This window comes from Uloborus diversus, chromosome 4 (genome assembly GCF_026930045.1).
Source record: "Uloborus diversus isolate 005 chromosome 4, Udiv.v.3.1, whole genome shotgun sequence".
NCBI lineage: Eukaryota > Metazoa > Arthropoda > Arachnida > Araneae > Uloboridae > Uloborus > Uloborus diversus.
In genome coordinates this window covers 26,570,469-26,581,481 of record NC_072734.1, presented here as the reverse complement: position 1 = coordinate 26,581,481, position 11,013 = coordinate 26,570,469, and positions in this window count along the sequence as shown.

Below are 11,013 nucleotides of genomic sequence, written 5' to 3'. Positions count from 1 at the left end.
GTGTAATCTATCTGCCGTGAAAGTCTGTACATCTGGACTGATACACTATGTATACGCTAATAACCATTAAATAACTGTTAAATAACTTGATTTTTTTTGAAGTTGACTCTTTACATTCTGCTTATTATTATCGTTGCAAGAGCTTTTACTTCTGGGATTAACAGCACAAACCAATAGGGGTTGAAAGACTGGGACATGCTCATTTTTTCCAATAACATTCTCATCGCAAAGGGAAGGTTTTGTCTGATTTTTTTAAAAATAGGTACTTTTTGTTGGTTATTTTAAATGCTTAAATAACGTTTCATTATTGCTTGGGAAACATTTTACAACGAATTTTGTTCGGTGTTTCACTGTTTTTTTTCATCCAAAATATTAAATTCAAAAATGTTTGTCCGGTATTTTGGATAAATCATACTCTTTTATCAAACTTGAAATTTTGCATATACTATATTTTTTACCATACATTGTCTACCATATAAAAAACATTTAATTAATATTTCATAATCCCGACTGAGGGTGTTAAAGTGTAAAAATAGTTACATAAACGTTCAAAATTTTAATCAAGAGTAACATATTAATACGTTCGTGATGAATTCGTAAATGATTCCATATTTGAATATCCTTATGGAAGATCAATTATTGAAACGCACTTTTTTTCAATGTGTCGTTTTGCGACAAATTAAAAATCCAAAACGAACGTAATGCTACGTATCAATCCACTGGTAATACAGAAGTCAATATATATATATATATATATATATATATATATATATATTGTAACGGATAAGGTGCGACTTCCACTTTCTTGAAATGAAGACACAGTTCTTGATAAAAACACAGGAAATTTATTTACACTATGTACAGGAAAGATCTTCAACAACTGCTAAATTATTCATCAGCAATTAAGCAATTATCACACAACACCGTAAACTCAACGTTTACACACGTATTTACTTCCAAATACGAAAACAACACAGCGAAATGCCTCGCTATAAACAGAGCAAAATGCTCTCCGTTCGAAATCTGAATCGAAACTAACTGTTTATCCATCACTAACGGCTTAAATACGCCGAAAAGAATTTTCTACAAGATTCTTACCTCTTCGCGAAATGCGTAGACCGTTATCAAATTTTATCAATGAAAAGGAAAAAAGAATAGGGGTTGTATACTTTAGCCATATGTTAAGGGGTTGTATATTCATTACGGGAAACTATTTACAGGTTACGTTCCTACAATAATTACTATTTACAGAATTTGTAACATTGCCCCCTTCCTAAGGACTGCACGTCCCGGGCAGTACAATCCCCAGAAAGGGTGCCAAACTTCTATCACAAGTTTACAAATATACACATTAATTAATAACTAACAGATACAGAAAACACAATAATAACAAGAAATATTACTAAACATTAAAAGCAAAAATTATCTACAACTTTTATGTTATCAACCATGGTTGTTTACGTAATACTCATGAACTATGGCCATAGTATGGGGCTAACCGATCATAATGTACAACCCTAGGTTTTGCATTAGGTGATTTTTGGATCCTCACTACGACGTCATTTAGTCGGTTAAGGACTTTGTAGGGTCCATCCCAATGCGACTGCAATTTGGGTGACAGACCTTTCCGTCGGATGGGATTCCATAACCAAACCTTGTCGCCTTCGTTGAATTCATGTCCAGTAGACCTTGTGTCGTATCGGGTCTTCATCTTCTCCGCCGCGATGTTGATTCGCTCTCGTGCGAAGTTATGAACGTCTTCCAACCGGGCCTGGAGATCCTGGATGTACTCCTCAGGCGACGAAGGCGCATCCGGAGGACGACCAAAGACGAGATCACAAGGTAGCCGAAGCTCTCGTCCGAAAAGCATCTGAGATGGGGCATATCCGGTAGTCTCGTGGACAGCACTGCGGTAGGCCAGCAGGAACAAAGGTAGCTTCTTGTCCCAATCCTGTTGATTTCTGGATACCATAAGTGAGAGATTGTTCAGGATTGTGCGGTTAAATCTCTCCACCATGCCGTCTGATTGTGGGTGTAGTGGTGTTGTCCTAGTTTTCTCAATTCCGAGAATTTGACATAGGCCCTTAAACACAGCAGAGATGAAATTCCTCCCTTGATCGGAATGAATCTGCAAAGGTGTTCCATATCTCGAGATCCAATGTTGGACTAGAGTCTCTGCTACGGTGGTAGCTTCTTGATCTGGAATGGGATACGCTTCGGGCCATTTCGTGAAATAGTCGATGGAAACAAGAACGTATTTGTTCCCATCAGCAGTTCTTGGTAGAGGACCCAGGATGTCGATCCCAATTCGTTCGAAAGGAGCTCCAACGTTGTACAGATGTAGCTTCCCTCTGCTTCTCTTCTTCGGTCCTTTACGAGCAGCACAGGCGTCACAAGAATGGCACCACTTCTCCACGTCATCCTTCGCCTTGCTCCAGAAGAAGCGCTCCCGAACTTTATTAAGGGTTTTCAAGACACCAAAATGTCCTCCAGTCGCACTACTATGTATTTCTTTCAGAACATCTGAAATCCTTGATCGGGGAAGTAGTAACTGCCACCTAGATGTTTTGCCGTCGTCAGATTCCCATTTCCGGTGTAGCACGCCGTTCCGTAAATGGAGTGAGTTCCATAAAGCCCAGTATCTTTTTGTTGCAGGACTGAAGATGGAAACGTCCTGCCAGCTAGGGCGTCGACTGTCACTTTCCATGAACTCTAAAATTGGTTTTATGTCGGGGTCTTCAAGTTGATCTTTTCGAACTTGGTCATCACTCCATGGATCAGGTTCTGATGATGTTGGAGTCACTGTCACCTGATAGGCGGTAGGGCTAGTCGTTCCATACTGTTTCTCGATTTGGGAACAATAGTGGCAGTTCTCAGGACAGGGTCTCCTTGATAAAGCGTCAGCATTACCGTGAGATAACCCTTTTCGATGCTTGATCTCCATGTCATATTCCTGGAGCCGCTGTATCCATCTGGCTATCTGGCCTTCCGGATTCCTGAAGTTCAAAAGCCAAGTTAACGAGGCATGATCTGTCCGAAGCAGAAATTTTCGGCCGTAGAGGTAATGATGGAAGTGTTCTACAGCTTTCACTATGGCCAGTAACTCCTTTCTGGTGACGCAGTAATTTCGCTCCGACTTTGATAGGCATTTGCTCCAGTAAGCGATGACATGTTCATTTCCGTCAATTTCTTGGGATAAAACAGCTCCGATGCCCTCGTTGCTCGCATCAGTGTCCAGGATGAAGGGTTTTTCGGGCTGAGGATAGGCGAGGATAGGCGTTGATGTTAAAGCCTCCTTCAGTCGTAGAAATGCATCTTCGCATTCTTTGGACCATTCAAACTTTTGCTTGATCTCCGTCAGCTTATGCAAAGGCCGTGCAATGTTGGAAAAACCCTTCACAAACTTCCTATAGTACGTGCAGAGCCCCAGGAAACTTCGCAGCTGATGGATGTTTTCGGGACGACTCCAACTCCTGACCGCAGATACCTTCTCTGGATCGGTTTGTACACCCTCAGAAGAGATGATGTGACCAAGGTAGTTCACTTCCCGGCGGAACAAATTACATTTGGACGGGCTTAACTTCAGATTGGCTTCCTTAAGCTTTTGCAGCACCTTCCTAAGATTTGCCAGATGTTCTTCGAAGCTGCGTCCCACGATGATGATATCGTCTAAGTAGACCAGACAGGATTCGTAAGAGAGTCCTCTTAACACTGTCTCCATGAGACGCTCGAACGTAGCTGGCGCATTGCAGAGGCCGAAGGGCATCACTTTAAACTGCCATAAGCCTTGTCCAGTTGTAAACGCTGTCTTCTCTCGGTCCTCAGGGTGTATCTCAACCTGCCAGTAGCCGCTCTTCAAGTCCAGGGTCGAAAACCACTTGTGTCCGGAAAGAGTGTCCAAGGTGTCGTCTATCCGTGGAAGAGGGTAACTGTCTTTCTTGGTGATTTCATTCAGTCGTCGGTAATCGACACAAAATCTGGTGGAGCCATCTTTCTTTCGGACCAGGACGATGGGAGAGGCCCAAGGACTGGATGACGGTTCGATTACATCATTCTCCTTCATCTCTTTCAGGAGGGTTTCAACCTCTTCCTTCTTAGCGAACGGTAGTCGTCTTGGATGCTGTTTAATAGGGGGTGTTCTCCAGTGTAAATCCTATGCTGCGTTAAATTCGTACGGCCAACATCCTCCGATGTAGATGAAAACAGATGCTTGAAGTCATCCACCAATTGTTCCGCAGCAGTTCTTTGATCTTTCGATAACGGCGCACTCCCAATTAACTTCGATGTCAAGGACTCGGAAGACACAGTCTCGGGGGAATTGATTCTTCTAATGATGCAGTTTACTGGAGTACAAGTTGCCAACACTTCACCTTTTCGGATATTCCTTGGCCTTTCACTCACGTTGGCGACTCTCACAGGAATTACATCCTTAGAAAGGTCCACAAGCGTAGATGCTACCAGCACTCCTTTTAGGCTATTGCTTAGGTTAGGGTATTCAATGAGTCCAAATCGAAAACTATTGCTTTCTTCAAGGGAGCCAGGTATTAATGATTCTGACCTTGAGGGAATCAATAAATCTGTTTGGGCTATTATTTGATGAGCGGATTTTACATCACTTTCTGCAGGGAAAACGGCTATGTCTTCTCTCATCGAGTGCAGCTCATTAGTCTTGAAGTCGAGAGTGAAGTCATATTTCTTCAAAAAGTCCAATCCGAGAATGAAGGCGTCCGTGATATTAGCGACGAATGCCGTATGATGGTAGGTGGCATTCCCAAACACTATTTCCAAGTCCACTTTACCGTCAATCTCGATCTTGTCACCTGTCACAACAATGTCACCTGTGGACAACGCGTGGCGATGTCCACAGCAGTTTCAATCCAAATTCACGAGCCACATCTGTCCTAATGATTGTCACATTGGCTCCAGTGTCGACAATCAGTCTGCAGGGGTTCCCATTTACATGTGCGTAAATGAAAAGTCCATCACTGCCACTACTAGAAGAGGAAATCTGCAGAGCTCTGGTGGTGGTGATTTCCTTCCCTCGCGTAGCTTGGCGAGCCGGACAACTCCTTCGCAGGTGTCCTTCGCTACCGCATTTCCAGCACTTCTGCTCTTGTTTCTTTTGGGCTGTTATGCTGCTCAGATGTCTTGTCAAGTCACCGAGTTGTCTCTCAAGTTCAGCGAGGTGGGACGACCTGGAATCAGACTCATCAGCTTCCTGAGTCCGGATTAGATGGCGATTCACACGGGTTGCTTGCTGGGCGGCCTCCAACTTCACCGCATACACAACAGCAGAGTTCAGGTCTTTGACATCCGCCATCCGTAGAGCTTTCTGGATTTCCGGATCTCGAACCCCGTCGATGTAGTAGTTGAGTGCCAGTTTGTCCCGAACATCCGCAGGACAGTCGCAAAAAGCAAGATGAGACAGTCTCTCGACGTCCGCCGCTAGCTCTTGCAGGGTTTCCCCGGTTTTCTGGAAACGGGACTTCAACTGGAGTCGGCTGAAATCTTTCTGGCACTTCTCACCGAAGCGAAGCTCCAACGCAGATGTGAGGGCGGCGAAATCCAGGCGCTGGCTGTCCGGAAGGGTCTGGAGAATGTCCGCTGCGTCACCTCTCAGGGATGCTGCAAGATGACAGGCCTTGGTAGCAGAGTGCCATCCGTTCGCTTCCGCCACTATCATGAATTGAGTTTTGTAAACCTGCCACGAAGTTTTCCCATCAAATGTGGCAAGTTTAAAGGACGGTCGAGCAACCGATGTGGGAGCGCCAAACTGTACAGAGCTGCTTTCCGCGGTCGCCAATCTCCTTTCCACGTCCTTAAAGATCTCTTCTTTAAGTAGATGAAATCTTCTATCTTCATCTTCAAATTTATTTTCTACAGCATTGAATCGGCTTTCAACGGTATCAAATTTTTCTTCAATAGCATCAACTCGATGCTCTATGTCATTAAATTTATTTTCCATCACAGTCTTTACCGAAATAAGGTCGTTTTTAATTTCTTCTTAGTTAGACGTTAAGTCCTTTTTCAGCACCGTTAAATCGCTTTTTAACTGGTCTTGATTTGCCAACATACTTGCAGTCAGATCACTTTTTAATTGTTCTTGATTAGCCGCCATATCATTTTTTAATTGTTCTTGATTTGCAGTAAAACTCGCAGTCAAATCACTTTTTAATTGGTCTTGATTAGCCGCCAATTCATTTTTAACAGAGTTGATTGCATCAAGAAGTTGTTTTAATTGTTCATCCATTGCGCGAGTAATCACCATAAAATTAAAGTCCAAATTCAAAAAAAGTCTTTATGAAAAAATGTCCAAAGTCACACTTACTCCAAGAAAGTCCAGAAGAAGCCCCACGTTGGGCGCCAAATTGTGACGGATTCGGTGCGACTTCCACTTTCTTGAAATGAAGACACAGTTCTTGATAAAAACACAGGAAATTTATTTACACTATGTACAGGAAAGATCTTCAACAACTGCTAAATTATTCATCAGCAATTAAGCAATTATCACACAACACCGTAAACTCAACGTTTACATACGTATTTACTTCCAAATACGAAAACAACACAGCGAAATGCCTCGCTATAAACAGAGCAAAATGCTCTCCGTTCGAAATCTGAATCGAAACTAACTGTTTATCCTTCGCTAACGGCTTAAATACACCGAAAAGAATTTTCTACAAGATTCTTACCTCTTCGCGAAATGCGTAGACCGTTATCAAATTTTATCAATGAAAAGGAAAAAAGAATAGGGGTTGTATACTTTAGCCATATGTTAAGGGGTTGTATATTCATTACGGGAAACTATTTACAGGTTACGTTCCTACAATAATTACTATTTACAGAATTTGTAACAATATATATGTGTGTGTGTGTGTGTGTGTGTGTGTGTGTTTTTAAAGAATACGATATAATATATAAAGAAAAGATAGTACACTGCGCTGAATACTTTTGCCTTACGCTGTAGATCGAAACTATTTTACTTAATTATTTACGAATGCATATTTGTTACAAAATAATTTTTGTCTGAGAATGAAAGATCATTTCTAATTAACTACCTTGACCTAGAAGAAACATATTTAGCTTTCTTTATTTTCTAAGACAATATTGCAATGCCTGAACTTTTACCTAATGTCAGAAATAATGTCCCTTTTTCAAATTTCAAAAAAATAGCAGATCAAGTACGTAAATAAAAATTTCACGAAAAATGCGTCTAGGAAATAAATCTTTTCTTTTTAACAGCAACTATAATAAAATTGGGAATCGGGCTTGCTTTGCCATGGAAGTAAGAGGTATTTGTCATAGTGGGATGATTTACGAATGTCACTGCCAACAAAACAGTTTCCCTCGAGAATCGTTAAAACAGAAAGTAGGAGAAAGAAATGGGAAAATAAACCAATGTACCTTGTCTTGAAATTTTGAGAAATGAGTTAAAACACGGGTCGGCACACGGAGTATTTTGTAGAAATACCACTTCTGTCGAATGTCTCCAATCCTCTGTTTATAAAAATTGTTCTCAAAAACATGAATCATTTTTCAGATAAAAAGCGTTTTCATACAACGATATATTTCGGGAAAATTCTTTTTCAAAACATAAGGCCATCACATATCTGCTGAGAACTATTTTGAAATCTTTTTTTTTTAAATACAAAACTATGCATTCTTTCTCATGCCGCAGCATTTAAAAATTGTGCTCTTCACTCAATAGCTATCATCATCAGTACGTCCTGAAAATACACATATTTGATAGGACGAAATCCGCGAATGAACAGGATGGTCGTAATGAAAGTTATCGTGTTTAGATCTCGTAGATCTCGTTATTATAAACGTATATAGTTGAAACTTGACATTTATGTTGCACCAACTAAAAATAAAATTAAATTTTTTATTCAAAAAATTGAATTTTCTACCCTCAATTCAAGACATATTAGCTTCTTTATCAGCTGCAGTTCCCATCTTTAAGTTTTCTGCTTTTTACAAAGAAATATTTTCTGCTACCACTCTTAAACAAGCGCTTTGCATGTGACTGAAAGAAATGGAAAACACTTTGGATAAAGTCATTGATAAAATAACAATTTTCATTCATATACTGCTATCTTATTTTCATTTGCTCCTTTCTCACCAAATGAAAAAGCCTGAACTAGTGTTTTCTCAATACACATTTTTTTTATCATATGCATTGTCACTCTTAGCACGTGTGTCACGGAGAACAATGTTTTTTGGCAACAACCCCCTAACCCCAAAAAAATCCCTTAATGTTTGTTATGCTTTATAGCTCAAAGAAAAATAAAAACTTACTCAACTCAAAAGAAACAGATCAAGTTTTTCTAGTGGACTGATGTGTTTGTGGCTTTTCTAAGCACTGTCTTCTCACACTCTCGCTGTTACACATTGGGACAACAGCGTACTTTTCAATGTAAGTGTGATTCGCACGCAAGCGCAACAATTTTTATGTAAATATGATATTTATACAATTTTCAGATTTTTTTTTCATGTGGTCAAAATTTACATTGAAAGACAAGTGTTCATTATGAGAGCATTGTTTTTTGAAAATTAGCAATAAACTCGAATCTAACCATCCGCCCCGTTCAGAACTGCGTTCCATTTTCGAAGAAAAATAATATTTAGGGATAAATTTCAAAATTGAACGAATTATATTTTGTATAAAATCTTATATCCTTTTTCGTTGCCACCCCCCTAGAATGATATAACCTGGCATGAACCACCCCTTCTCCCTCCCCCCCCCATAATGCTGTCATAGCCCACCCAATGAGTATACCAAAATTCAACGATTTTCATGAATTAGGATGAGCTCTACTTACATCCAAATAAGGTAACCTTGATGAGTAAAATTTATTGCAACCTATGCTTATCGAGAATCCTCAGAATATGTTTTATCGAATCTTATAACTATCGAGTTAATCAGGAGTAAATACTAAACTGAACTTTGCTAGATAACTAATGAGTATTGCCTTACCGTTAGACGTTCATCAGAGCCGTAGCTGAAATTATTATCTTCTTCCCAAGCAAGTCTAAAGCGTCTGTCTCCCATAGAATATACCCATTAAACATTTCAGTTTTACCAGATATTTTCATTTTTTTATTGTCCAGTTGCCTTTTTTTTTTTTTTTTTTTTTTTAGCGTTTCGTTTACCTTAGATTTTGTTCCAAAAGAAGCCAGTGTAATATATACGTGTTTGAACCATAAAAAGTTAAACGGAAAATGAAACGGTGCCGAAAGCGATTCAAAAGACCCTACAACTTGTTTATGAATACAAACTCAGCGCAAAGTATTAGAACTGCCGCAGGTATTTGGTAAATTTTATGTAAAAATTTTTAATAATAGTTGTTAATATAAATTAATTGTTAATATGGAAAATTCTTTAGAATCATCCCGTTTCAAATCAGGCAGGCAGGTATGAAAAGTGTCATATGACCATCACCAATTTTTTTTTGAAAAAATTACAGTAGTTACAACGAAGGGACATATAAAATACATATCCCAAAAGGATTTTGAGAGATTTTTTTTTTCTTCAGTCTACTAAAATTCTGCACAAAATCCGGCATTTTGAAAAAAAAAAAAAAAGAAAAACAGCAAAACACTCCATTTGAAATGAACACTATTTCAAAAGTATTTAACCTTTTTGAATAATCCTTTTGTCTAATAAGTTAGGACCCATATATCCTCTAGACATCGTTTTTTGGAAATTCAGTTAGGTTTTTTAATAAAGAAAAAAATGTATTTTTGTGACGAAAAACTGTATTTTTACCGATTTTATGATTTTTTTTTTCTCCATGGAAAAAAAAGTTCTTCATGGAAAAAAATGGATATGGCAGTCTAAAGCTCTTATGAGATAGTTTCATAACATATTTTATTATAATTTTTAGATGCATACAGCCTTGGATATAAAATTTGAAATTTTCCAAATTTTACAAAATTAGCGATTTTTGAAGTAAGATTACTGAAAAATTCCATTTTTTAAAAATATAAAATTTGGTTAATTTGAACACCTTCTAATGCTTTGTATATATACTTGTTAAGCATTCCGTATTTTTTCTCATAAAATGTTTTGTTATTTTTTGAAAGTGACCTTATTGCCCATAGAATGCATATATAAGAAAAATGTCTAATAATTTAAGTCACTGAAATTCTGATTATAATAATGATGCACTTTATCAGTAACAGCTGAAATCTGAAATAGTGTCCATTTCAAATGGAGTGTTTTGCTGAGTTTTTTCCAAAATGGCGGATTTTAGGCAGAAATTTAGTAGGCTGTACCTGGATAAAAAAATTTTTTCTTGCAAAATCCTTTTGGGATATTTCATATGTCCCTTAGTTGTAACTACTGTAATTTTTGCAAAAAAAAAATGATAATGGTCATGTGACAGGCCCTGCCTGATCTCAAATGGAATGACTCTTTAATTATCCAAAAAAAAAATGTATAACACACAATTTCATGTAATATGTTCAAAGAATTTCAAAAAAGGGAGAAAATAAATGTAAAAACAAATACTATATAGATTAAGGGCAAATTTATTTTTAAACTTGAGTTTAAACTCAGTGCTTATTTGTTTATATTTTGTCTTGAAAAAAGCGATAGCAAATTTTGAGAAAATAAAACAGACCTCCCCTATAAAAGGTTTTTTTACATAAGTTATTCCTTTTAAAAGAAGAAATGCATCGAGTTTCATGAAAAATAGATGTGAAACCATAACCATCTATCAACAACACTAACTCTAGGGTGCGTATGACTTGTAATAGGCCTCCCATATACAATATATAAATAAAAAATTTTCCGTAAAAAGTTAGATGTTGAACGAGATAACCAAAACATAATACGGTGGGAGAATTGATGAATTGAAACTGTGCTGCTGAAAGCTTAGAGTCTAAACACGAGATATATACAAGGTGTTCCGTTTTAACTTGCAAGACCTTTATTGTCGCAACCGTTAGTCCTAGATGTATACTTCCAATTGCAAAAATGTTGAAAATCAGATGCAGAGTTAAGAAATT